This window comes from Strix uralensis, chromosome Z (assembly GCF_047716275.1).
Source record: "Strix uralensis isolate ZFMK-TIS-50842 chromosome Z, bStrUra1, whole genome shotgun sequence".
NCBI lineage: Eukaryota > Metazoa > Chordata > Aves > Strigiformes > Strigidae > Strix > Strix uralensis.
In genome coordinates this window covers 46,027,679-46,041,291 of record NC_134012.1, presented here as the reverse complement: position 1 = coordinate 46,041,291, position 13,613 = coordinate 46,027,679, and positions in this window count along the sequence as shown.

The window sequence follows — 13,613 nt, the reverse complement described above, 5'->3', positions numbered from 1 at the left end:
GCCGGTGCTGCCGGTGCCGTTGCCGGTGCCGCGGCCGTTGCCGCTCGCGGGGCAGGGTGGGGCGGGGCAGGGCAGGACGCCGTTCCCGGCGACGCCACACAGCTACATCTGCCCCGGTACGGAGGAAGGAGCCGTGTGCAGAGCGGCCGCCCCACCCTGCCTGGGGACGCGGCCGGGGCGGCGGAGACGGGGCGGCCGGGCGGAGGAGACGGGGCGGCCGGGCGGAGGAGTGGCCGCTCACCGATAGCTTTCCAGGTCCGCCCGGGATCCGTGCGGAGCGCCTCAGCGCCGGCACGCGGCGGCGTTCCGGAGGCTCGGGGCGCTTACTCCGGCCTCGGAACGTGATCGCGATGAGAGCCCTGGGTGGGTCCCTTGGCTCTTGTCGGCTTACAATTTCTTACGCGTAAGGCGATGCTAAGGGTACGGCAAATAAGTACTGAGAAACTTTTCTAGGGTCTGTCAGACCCAACGAGTGGACTGTGGTGACAGGGGTGCCTAGGAGGCAGGGATGACTGCCTGCTGGGTGGTGGTTTCTTTCAGCTAGATGTCAGTGCTGAGAAGTTAGTTCTGCTTGTTGTGAGCTGTGCTGATTTAAAAGTCTTGATTTTTGCGTGTTTGTAAATGTACCCGGCCAAGAGCGGAATAAGCTCTGCGCTATGCAAAGGTGTCACCTTGAAACACGTATGTTTCAGGCCACTGTGTCAGGTTGTGGCCCCTGTCCAACAGACCCATTCCCCCTCGTGCCCTGGCCTCCCTGGGGGTTTGCCACACTTCTCACAGGGCCACGTATCTTCTAACTGAACGCTACTAGCTCTTGGCTGTCACCGTGTAGAGTAACAGGGAGGACCAGAAGACCAGACCTTGATTTGCATTCAGGTTTGCAAATTTGTGGGTCGTTGAACCTGCAGATTAAATATTTCTGTTCTTCTGTATGCCCAAACTGTGTTTTGAAGATGGTACGGGTACAATAAATAGACTTCATGTCTACTGGATGTTGATGAAGCTATTAAACTCAGAGGATGTGGCACTGATCTAGGTGGGTAAGACAGCAGGAAAAGTTGAATTGCATTGGAGAGGGAATTAGAAGGTCTTGGAAGCCTGGGCATCATGGGAAGAGAGATAAATCAAAGGAAAGAGAATAAAGCTTGTTATTTTAGACTTACTGCTCGCTCCAAGAGCAGCACAGGGTACCTGGTGGCTTCACAACACTGTTGGTAGGTATAAGACGATTATTACTTGCTTTGGCATAGTAAACTACGGGCAATAATTTTTTTTAAGGCAGTGTTCCTGGGAAGTGGAAAATACATGGATTCATACAAGCATAATACGTTTTTCTCAAGGGTAGAACATCTTCAGCTGTAAAATTCAAAGTTGCTTTAGATAAGTGTTCTGAGTAATTCACCTTTTCTTCAACACAGTTTCTGCCATGTTCTAGTGATATTCTATGGCAACAGTATATTGGGGCATATATTTATGTTCCTCTATCCCACTTAATTGGAAGAAAACAGCTAGAATTGGAACATATGGCTCTATGGGAAAGACCACAGAAATCATTAGAAAGTTTTTTTTACCTGATGTGTCTTCTAGAGCTTATCTTTTTCCTTGTTGACAGAGAAACATCTCCTGAGACCCAGAAGTTTTGGGTAGGTGGAATTGCTCAGTGCTGCAGTATAGCCCACTCCACAGAAGTATGGGGCACTCTGCTGCAGAAGGCTGCTGTTGTGCAGTGGAAGAGCAGCTGCTCTATAACCAATGTTTAGAGTAATGCCCCTGTTATCTGCAGTGTTTGGGCTGGTAGTTCCTACTTGGTAGTACAAAATATTTCAACTATTACAAAAAACATTTAAGCACGGCTTCCTGATTTATGATGTAGAAGAGAAATCTTCTGAGATCGCTGCTCTCAAGACTCAACGCTGAGAGTTGGATATCTTTATCACTTTGAAGGGAAAACTGTAAAAAGAAGTTGAGATGTGTATTATTTTCCCCTTGCAGAGATTTTATGACCAGAACCAAAACTGAGGATGACAGTAAACCTCATTGTGAAAATTCAAGTTGGTCTACTAGTAGCCCCAGAGAGTGATTTTGGCCTCTTTTACAGTGGCAGGGCTGAGGACGAAGAAAAGTTTCAGCTGAAAGCCATTAACTTTTCTGTCTTTTTCCAAGGTAAATCTCAAAAAGCAGAGTGATTGCTCAAGAGGTACGTCAACAGACAAAGTTTGTCTCAAAGATAAGGAACCCCAGAGGAATGAAAAATGGGTGGAATTCTGTACTGAGGTCCTTTGCCTACATGTTCTTCTCATAGTTTTTAACTTCCGTATGTAAGCTGTCTTAGAAAGGCAGTATTTTTCCTGCAAGTCTCAGGCCTAGACACTAGGAGAGTGCACGAGTATGTAAGAGTATCACATTTTTTTATGGCGTTCTGCAAACTGGGATGCCCTCCAGTTTCCCAAGCCACAGAAAAATTATCTCTGTGACCCTATGCATATTTACCAGAGACTTCTAACTTCAAGGCTTAGACTCTGAGACCATCTGTTTGCTTTGGAGTCATTAGGACACATTCCCACTACACAGTATCTTAAAGAAAATAGGTGGCCCTTAAAATATGATACTTTTTTTTTTAATTTGACATAAATTTACCTGCAAGATCTAGGTGTCTTGTGAGATCAAGAGCAAAAATGTAGCAGCATTGCCCCAAAACAGAAGAGAACTTTCAATTTAAAGTGCTGATTATGAATTTCATTGCCAGCTGGGTGATCATAATCTTCTTCAGGGCAAACTCTCACTTAATTAAAAAAAAAAAAGGAATAAAGAAGTAGCCACGCATTTTACTTAATTCAATGCTAAAGAGCTAATTCTACCTCCTATTTTGGAGATTATCTTATCCTTTAAGAGCTCGATACCCTCAAGAATACTATGAGGTTCACGCAAGCTGCTTTGGAGACCTTTTCTAACTTGGGATGATTGGAATATCAGGGACCCGTAAAGGTAGACCACTCCTCAGCATTTTACCCAGAGAGTAAAAGGGTACCTGCATCCTTAGAAACCACAGCTTTAGAAAAAGGAGATGATTTTGGACCTTACATTGGTCCACTCAGTGGCATCATAGGTAAGCTGTGCTTCTGAAGAAGCAGGCGACTTTGGTTATAGAGAGGGAATTTTAAGCAAGTCTTTTCAGGTGAGCATCAGGTAAGTCAATGGGTAAAGCAGAAACATACACCTTCCACTGGTTTACAGCTATCGTTCCTGGTTGTATTTTGTGAGTTATTCAAGGATGTAGGCACCTGGACCTTGGCAGGTGAGGGAGGCAGGAAATGCCTAGTTTGGGAATCTGAGGGTGACAGGTTATGGAGCAAGGTTCTGGGCATTCCTCTGATGAAGGGCAGCTGCCCTCAGGAGAACCTTGAGGTGAAATGTAGCATCTGTGAAATGTTTTGGTGGAGATGTGTTGTTTTTGAAGAGAGATGGTGAGCAGTCTGACACAGAGGAGACAAGTGCGCAACTTTCCAGCAGATTCTTTTCCTGTAAAGTGTGTTAGTCTACCTCATGATACATAATTCTGAGCTTTTACCTAAGGAGGGTAGTAAAAGGCTGCCAGTACTTTCTCCCCCCTACTTTTCTTCAGTAATGCTGACATTTGAGTGATGACACATACTCTAATGGTCTCATCTTCATTGTAGGCAGTAGAAGGAATGTAGAGAATGACTAGAGTACAGGCTCTCTGAGGTCTTTTTCTGTATTTGTGTACTACCTAACATATTGTGATCCTAGATACAGCTCTTGTTTCTAGGTACAACTAGATAATAACAGTAATTATTATTATTACCATGGAGAGTTTGAAAGAATGACTCATTATTTGCATGATTACAGAATAGGAAGGTCTGCTGGCAAATCTTTATATAACCTGTTTTCAAGGATATATTTGTGAATATCAATTTTAATGAACTTTCCTCATTCTATTTGGGAAAAGTTCTGCTTTAATTGCTCTTTATACAGGTTACTGAAATGAAATTTATGCACATACTTCTTGAATTAATGCACCGAGTACCTCAGCCTTTTCTGTGTCTACTGTGACTAAGACATCCGCTCCATTCAGCAGCAGCTACATACTTTCTCGGTTCAGTTTTTTACTACTGATGTAATAGTGGAAGCTCTTCTTGTTGCCCTTGATGTTCCTGGTATGTTCTATCTCCAGCTGAACTTTGACTTCACTTGATACAGTCCCTACATGCCTGGGCAGTGTTTCTCTATTCTCCCTTTGTAGGCTGTCTCTGCTTCCATTCTCTGTATTCTGCCTTTTTTGTGTGTTGGAGTTCTATCATGGGTTTCCTGTTTTGCTGGGCTGGTTTCCTGATATGCTTACTTGGTTTTCTGAGTGTAGAGGTGGGTCATTCTTGTGCTTGAGGATGCTCTTCTCAAAGGCCAACCAACCTTATTGGAATGCTTTTTCCTTCAGAGCTGACTCCCATAGTATCCCAGCTGCCAGTTGCCTGAATGACCCAAAGTCTACTCTCCTGAAGCATGGGCTCGGTGCTCTGCTACTCGCCTTCCTCCCTCAACTCTCTCAGGAACTTGACTCCACTATTTCATGGTCAGTACAGCATCACCCACTGTCCATTGGCCCTGCTTGGCCCATCCAGTACCTGTGTAACAAGAAGTTATCCTTGAGAATCTCCAGGAATCGCTTGGATGGCTGGCGTCCCAGTGCATTAAATTACTGAATGAGGATGGGGATCTGTGACACAGAGCCTTCCTCAGGTTGTTCTGAGAAAGCTCCATCTAGTTCCTTACTCTGGTCAGTGGTCTGTAACACATCCCACCACAGTGTCACACTTAGCAACCCCTCCTCTGGCCCTGACCCACAAGCTCTCACCCAGACCCGAGTCCCACACATGTGATCTGATCCTTCGTACGGAGGGCAGCCCCCTTCCTCCTCTTCCCTGCCTGTCTTCTGCAGGGCTTGTCCATCACAGCACACTCCAGTTGTGTAAGCTGTCCCACCACAGTGCTTGCATGGAAAATACCTTGTTGCATGCACTCTGAATATCTAAGTCTATTGTCTTCATTAAACTCTGATCAGTGAAAATGCCACATGTCAAAAGCCATCATCTCCTGGGCAGTCAGGTCTTAAGTTGTTTTTGGGCTTTAATTATCAAATTGAACACATTCAGTTCTATTTGCTGCTTGATAAGATGCAAGTCTGAGCTGTAGAACAGTGGTAAAGGGCTTGGCAGGAAAATCTTCTGTATATTTTGTATTAATTTGAAATCCTGGGTAGTTCAAACATGGACAATGTTATAGTAATCTAGTTACAATGGAGAAAATGCATAATTAGGTATAGCAAGGCCTTTATGTGACTGAAAGGTCCACTTTCTTAAGTGGATAAAAGTAATCTACGTTACCTAAACAGCCCAGAGCAGGTCTTGATTTAAGGCATGCTGAGTTATGAACCTCTGTGAATGCAGTGAATGAGTGCCTCAGATAGGCTGTCTGTGTTGATCCTAGCCAGTGCTTCTCAGTTTCCTTTCCTTGTTGTGCTAGTGGCAGTCAGTCTTGTCCAAACTCATTTTAACTTTCATAACTTAATGGGCTCCCAAAGACATATCAGTTCATGGGCTATTCTGCATAGTATGGCCGCTCTTTGTGCAAGTCCTCCCATCCTGCTCGCTTAGGTCTCATTTTCACCCCTTAAGAGCTCTTTTTAATATTTTGACACTTTAATACTTTTGTGCTTTGTTTTCTGCTGGTGCTTTAGATAGTTTTGTATCAGTGGATTACTAGGTGGTTGGCTTGACTCCTAGTTTAGTTTCCCTAATTGCTGCATTATTTTAAAACAAAAATCAATATGCAGAATATAATCCATAGTTTGATAGCCTGTATTTGTGACTGGCAAACTGTATCTGACCACAGGGACTACAGATTTCTGCATCCAACTGTTTTCTGCAACACTGCAAGGAAGAAGCCCAGGTGTTTGTCATCCAAAGCACTGCAGTTGTTTAAGTTACTTAGATCATCTAAATCAGTGGTCTCTGAAGTGGGGTGTGCAAGATGATCCATTGGGGTGAAAGAAGAAAATATTAGAACTTCAGTAACACATGTGTGTAACTTCTAAATAAATATATGTGTAGTGGGTGGGCATGCTCAAAAATGTTTCACTGATAGGGGTGCATGATCAAAAGAGTTTGGAGACCACTGATCTAAATGTCAGTCAATCACATCCACCAAACCTGGTCGCTATAAAAAAAGAATTTCACAGCATTCACAGAATTAGCACTGTGTTGTGCGCTCAGATCTCATACATAATTAGTTGTGTTTGAAGAAATACATTGATTCTTTCATAAAGTAATTACTAAAGCTTTTTAACCAAGGCTCAAATATATTGCAGACATTGACCATGTTGTATTAAGCATTGATTATTCAGCTTTAAGCACATCAAACTGGAGACCTTTCTCTACCTCCTGAATCTTTTTTCCGGAATCTTCTGCTGCCAGTCCATGGGGACAGGATATGTGCTGAAATATGAGTATACAGTATGAGTTGGGGATACACTGTTTGTATGTCAGCTGGTCTAAAATCTGTTGCATAGACTAAATCTTGGCTTTATGAGCATGGTTGTTTGACATATGTAAAGTACGTAATTTATAGAATGTAGTATGAATAGAGATGAGCATTTTCATAAAAATAATACTTTCCAAATTATTCACCAGAAGAGGTTGCCTGACAAAAAATAAAGTTCACATTAATGTCACTAACAACATCATCAGCCACGTGTCCTGAAATGGATGTGTGCATTGTTCATTTACTGAAATCTTTGTTGCTGGTAAATGAGTTTTATAGCATTTTTGATAATGAATATAAATAATAAATAGACTCATTTCAAATCTTGTAAACAACTTCAATTTTTTTCATGATGTTCAAAAATTTTTCTGCTATTGATCTATGTAATGACCTTGAGATCTCTCTTTAGTTTTCCCTAGTTGTTTCATATTTGCATCATGTTCTTTCATGTTCTTTGTTTCAGTTTTGGCTGTCTATGAGTTCTTTGAAAAAGGTGTGTGTTACACTTAAATACATCAATAAAATAAAAATGAAAAACCCTTATGTTGTATCAGAAGTGTATATGGGAGATAGATTCTCAGTACGTTTTCTGATGTCTTGGGTTTGGTTTTTGGTGATTTTTTTGTTCTTTTTGGTAACAGATCTTCATTTCAACTGGGCTGAAAAATGACAGGTAAATACACAAATCTTAAAGACTTCTTTTTCAGTTTTTCATTTTCTTGGACCCAATTCTGATCTTAGTTGCATCAGTGGAGATTTGGAATAGCTGAATGATAACTGGTAAAAAGTGCTTAAGAAACACTAACATTTGAAATGTAGAAAATCTATGCACGGTTTTAATTCTTGTTGCATCACAGTCAAAAGTAGAAATTCCAGTGACTTTTATGTACTCTTACTGTAAACTGGGGTGAGAGCAGAATTATGGCAATGCTGAACGCTGTTGAATATGTCATTCTGAAGTGTTAGCAAGTTATACCAAAGCATCTGTTAGCTGTTGGGGTTTTCTAGTGGTTTTGTTTTGTTTTGGTTTTTTTTTGTTTTGTTTTGTTGTTTTTTTTTTTTTTTTTTTCAATGGGATAGGAGGACAGACAGTTTGCTTTATTCAGCCATGTATCTTCCTCACAATGATTTTCCTGAGAAAAATGCAGTTACCGGGGGTGCACATCCACTTTTCTGATAATCTTAATTTTCTAGGGTTTTTTTACTACTTTTAAATAGGAGCCAGATATGGTCACTCAGACTGCAGGGAATTTCTGCCCAATCTGTTACTTTATTTAACCTCACAATTAAACATTGCCCCCATTTTCTGTGTTAGATTTCTCTGTATTTTTGGGTATCTTATAGGCAAAGATCACACTGTTATTTGTGGTGTGGTATGACCACTTATCCAGATATAGAAAGCCTGAAACGTGACCAGGTCTTAGTCCTGGAGGATCAACAAATATGTTTTCATTTTTTACAAAGGAGGGAAATACTTACAGGTGGACATTGTGACTGTAGTGTTGATAAATGATGAGGTAAGAGGGCTGAGGTAGGCAGAGAAGCTGCATTATGAAAGCAGGTGGATCTGCAGTGCCTGTTTCACAGAATCACAGAATCATCTAGGTTGGAAAAGACCTTGAAGATCATCTGGTCCAACCATTAACCTAACACTGACAGTTCCCATCTACACCATATCCCTCAGCGCTAAGTCGACCCTACTCTTAAACACCTCCAGGGATGGGGACTCCACCACCTCCCTGGGCAGCCCATTCCAATGCCTAAGAACCCCTTCTGTAAAGAAATACTTCCTAATATCTAGTCTAAACCTTCCCTGGCGCAACTTGAGGCCATTCCCTCTTGCCCTATCGCTTATTACTTGGTTAAAGAGACTCATCCCCAGCTCTCTGCAACCTCCTTTCAAGTAGTTGTAGAGGGCGATGAGGTCTCCCCTCAGCCTCCTCTTCTCCAGACTAAACAACCCCAGTTCCCTCAGCTGCTCCTCGTACGACCTGTGCTCCAGACCCTTCACCAGCTGCGTTGCCCTTCTCTGGACACGCTCGAGTCATTCAATGTCCCTTTTGTAGTGAGGGGCCCAAAACTGAACACAGGAATAGAGGTGCGGCCTCACCAGGGCTGAGTACAGGGGTAAGATCACTTCCCTGTCCCTGCTGGCCATGCTATTGCTGATACAAGCCAGGATGCCATTGGCCTTCTTGGCCACCTGGGCACACTGCTGGCTCCTGTTCAGCCGGCTGTCAATCAACACCCCCAGGTCCCTCTCTGACTGGCAGCTCTCCAGCCACTGCTCCCCAAGCCTGTAGCGCTGCTGGGGGTTGTTGTGGCCCAAGTGCAGCACCCGGCATTTGGCCTTATTGAAACTCCTACAGCTGGCCTCAGCCCATCGCTCCAGCCTGTCCAGGTCTCTCTGCAGAGCCTCCCTACCCTCGAGCAGATCAACACTCCCACCCAACTTGGTGTCATCTGCAAACTTACTGAGGCTGCACTTGATCCCCTGGTCTAGATCATCAATAAAGATGTTAAACAGGAGTGGCCCCAAAACCGAGCCCTGGGGGACACCACTCGTGACCGGCTGCCAACTGGATTTAACTCCGTTCACCACAACTCTTTGGGCCCGGCCATCCAGCCAGTTTTTTACCCAGCAAAGCGTGTGCCCATCCAAGCCGCGAGCAGCCAGTTTCGCCAGGAGAATGTTGTAGGAAACGGTGTCAAAGGCCTTACTGAAGTCAAGGTAAACAGCATCCACAGCCTTTCCCTCATCCAATAAGCAGGTCACTCTGTCGTAGAAGGAGATCAGGTTTGTCAAGCAGGACTTGCCTTTCATAAACCCATGCTGACTGGGCCTGATCATCTGGTTGTCCCGCATGTGTTGTGTGATGGTATTCTGGATGATCTGCTTGTTTGATCAATACAGCAGAGTAATGTGTCATGTAGTTGGTGGTGGCTGAATTCTTTGTGTCTGTGTAGCTGTACAGACCCTGCTAGGCTACTGAGCTCTACTTGTGGATGAAATTTGCCTTGTCTTAATACAGTTCTCTGTCTGATGTAAATGTAAACTACTCCTTTTTGACCAATACTGGGACATATCTGATATGAAAGATAATTTCTTCAGGGCACAGCAATTCTTCAGATTTCTGTATGACATAAAAGGATTCCTGCAATAAGGGAAGGACTTCATTTGGAGCAGGTCACCCTTCTGTCTTTTCAGAGTGGGATTCTTTTCAGCTCATTTGAATATGCAGGTTATAATTTGCTAACCACAGAGATGTAAATATTTTTCAGAACACCACTGTTACTGGTCTATGAATGTCCTCATTCAGTTTAAGGAAGAAAAAGCCCACAAACAACACAACTTTAACTCTCTCTTCACAGGAGTTTCCAGGACAATACTGGTTTTGTTTTCTCTAATTCTGGGAAGAGCTCAGGGATAATTCATCAGTTTGCTCAGAAAATAATTTCTAATCTCCATTCCCTATACCCCAACACTTTCATGTGCTGTTCTGTGGGAATCCCATGAGAACCATAGTATTGGGTCAAAATCAACCTATAGTAAATTTACTCAAAGAACGAAAATTGTGAATGTAAATTGGTGGAACCATAAAAGGAATTTACCCTTTTAAGCTGCTTAGATCCTTCACACAAAAGAGCCCCAGGAATTCTTATGCCTGGGAACTAAGACTGGATCAATGAGATAGAAAGGAAAAAGCTTTACATCTGCTGCAATATGGAGACTCTCGCAGTAGTAGCAAAGTTGTAATAATGTGTTTCCAGGGTGTTGGGTGTATAGAAGCCAAATTTATTTTATGACTGATATGGAGCATTTAAAAGGTTGGAGTTTTAAAGGCATAGTTAAAACTTGCATATCAGGACAAAAATGCTCCCCAGTAACAGGAATAAGACAGAGTCCTGCTAACTTTAGAAGACTATAGATTATACGGAGCATTACTGAGTTACTGGTCTTTGAAAATTTGCCTCCTGCTTAAGTTTTCAGCAGTGCTTAACTGAGGGATAGGAATTACACTTTTTGCTGAGAGTGAAAGATACCTTTTGTGTCAGAAGCTATTGATAGCACCTGATTCTAAGTGTTATTTATATTCTTTTATAGCATTAATCACATTGTGTATTATGTGTTATTTATAATTTCATTTGGATGTCAGAGCTAGATATGGGTACATAACAGTCTGCCTAATTTGTAGACCAAAGAAAATAGTAATTCTTAAACAAAGTAAACTATTAAATACAATTTGACTTCAAAGGAAAATAAACATTTCAAAAGCAATATTTATGTGCTCTCAAAATAAGCTAAATAAATAAACATAAAAAATGTTCAGACACTTTAGATGGACATACATTTAAATAGAAACACTGCATGTTTTAAGAGAAGTAACAGGGTGGGGGGTGATTTTGTCTTCTGATACACTGTTTTCCTTGTTTACATCTTTGTGCTGAGGAGAGCCTACTTCAGTATTGGGAACTTAAAAGCAGTTTGTTTGAGCTTTGTTCAATTCTCAGGTGTCTAAAGATGATGTCCACAAATACATGCATGCCTCCAAAACTGGATGAAAAGTGATCAGTACACACATAATTTGTCTCTGCAAATCTGATTTTTTTTAATCATGAAATGCTTTTCTGGGACAGTAAGGATCAACTGAAAATTTGGACTACATTGTGTAATGCATATGACCTTCATAGAGCACTGGTATAAAAGTTGTTTGGTGAAACTGAAAGCATACATGCACCCCTTTTAACTAAAATGCTAACACTGTTCTGAGATGCTGCTTATTATTCTCAATTTTTAAAATGTTCTGTGGAATGTGGAAGATGCAGTTATAGTACTTTGATGTGCTGTGGTGTATGCATGTATGTGAAATGGCATGGTAGCATCCATTGCAGCTTTAAGGTGACCTAATAGGCACTTCTCTGTAACCACATAGTTACTCATCAGTAGAGTTTCATTAGCTGATAACACCAAATTTGTAGGTAACACCAGATTTGCAAGCACTCCAGAAAGCTAAAATATCTTCATGTATCCCCTAGTATTTCGGTTGTCACTCACACAGGGTTTAAAACACTACTTCTCCTGAGAAGCTAGCAGTCTGGTGCATACCCAGACTGAAATATCCTTTAAAGAAGATTGTTTGGTAAAGTTCATGTAAGCCACACCTGTAAGCCACATTAGGACACAAGCCTAATGTGTCCTTCAAGGTATCCAAGGTATGGAACCTAGAGATCCATCTAGTCAAAATTCCTAAAAGTTTTTGAAAGTCTTAAATGACTTTTAAGAGTTATGTAGCAACTCAAGAAGACCAAGATGTGTATTAGTCTAATTTTCACAGTTTCTGGTTTCATATAGCCACAGAAGATGTTTACTTAAGTTGTGAATTTAAAAACATTCATGCAGATCTTTCACTTACAGGCCATTTGCCTCAGACTCTTTTCACAAGTATCCATCTGCTTGTTTTGTCATGTCTTTAAACTCTCTGTAACTTAGTCTACTTTAAAGGCCTTGTAAGCGTAAACAAATGCAGGTGATTTTCATTAAGATGTCAGTTTGTCATTCATGTTTCATTTCCAGAAGTAAGATACTTTTGGGAAAATCCCACAACCGCTGCTGAGAATGCAGATTGAAACATAACGAATATGCAAGATTAGCAACTCTGAGAAAGCATTTCCTTTACTGCACTCCAAAGGCACCACAAGCCTAGAGAAAACTTCATGTTACCTGCCTCTTAATTTCTCTGCACTAGGAGATTTCTTTGTTCCCGAACCATTCCAGGTATCTGATGGCATCAGTTTCTAACTTCTGCTTTTCCCTTTGGTAGTCTTACCACAAATGAAATAATAAAGAGAATTTGCTTATAAAAGAATAAAGATAGCTTTTACCTGGGCTTGGATATAAGACAATGATGAAACAGAAGGGAATGAAGATGCAGCAGGGAGAACTATGTTCATTTGCCAGACTGTCCTGCCATTTTGGGTAATGCTGCATGCTCCCTTGCATTTTAATCCAAAATAAAGAAATCCAGTGATCACAACATTAACCTATAATATTGATACATAACATACATAACCATTTGCTGCTGATCATCTCATTACATTTACGTCTTGTAGAAAGCCTCAGCTGCTCAGGAGAAGATGCATTTTTCTCCTGGGCTGGAGAGGGCCTGCTATACTGGCATCAAAGTGGGAATTACTCAAAGTGGGAGTACTTCTAGAAGGGCGGTCAATACGTAAATATGGATGTATGTACCTAACTTTAGTTGAACATGTTGACCTAAGAGATTGGGACAAGGACATGTATTATGACAGTGGGAGAATCAATGAAGGACCTCAGGAGCCTTGGTGCCCTGCCATTTGTTTAATCCCTAGGAGACTGCTTCAGTGCTCACAGTACTCATCCTTGTAAAAGATTAGCCCAGCCTGCCCATTCTAGTTCACTGTCATGGTTTGAGCTCAGAGGGTAACTGAGCACCATGCAGCCACTCACTCCCACCTTCCCCACAGCAATGAGAAGGAGGGAAGCAAAAGACCCAGGAATTTGACATAAGGACAGGGAGGGATTATGTCATCCTTTAAGGCACAGGCAAAAGACAGGCTCGTTAGGGGAAGAAAAATAAAGAACGTAAATTTAATACATACACTAACAACAACACTCAACGGAGAGAGTAGGACTGTGAGAAGCATTACCACATCTTGCAAATACTTTACCCCACCCCTCCCTTCTTCCCGGGCTCAGCTTTTCTTCCCATATCTCTACCTCCTTCATCCCAGTGGTGCAGGGGACCGGGAATGGGGTTGCAGTCAGTCCTGCCACTTCTTCCACCTCAGGGAGGGGGCTGGAACTTCTGGCATTCCTCCCCTGTTCCAGCGCAGTCCCCCCCTCACAGGAGACAGTCCTCCACAAACCAACTCCAACATGAGTCACTCCCACAGGCGTGTGGGTCACCCCCACGTGTTGCAATCCTCCCAGCACTGAACTACAACAGCAGGGGCTTCTTCCCACAGGGTCCCGGCCTTCTTCGCATGCAGTGACCTGTCCTGGTGTGAGGCCCCTCACA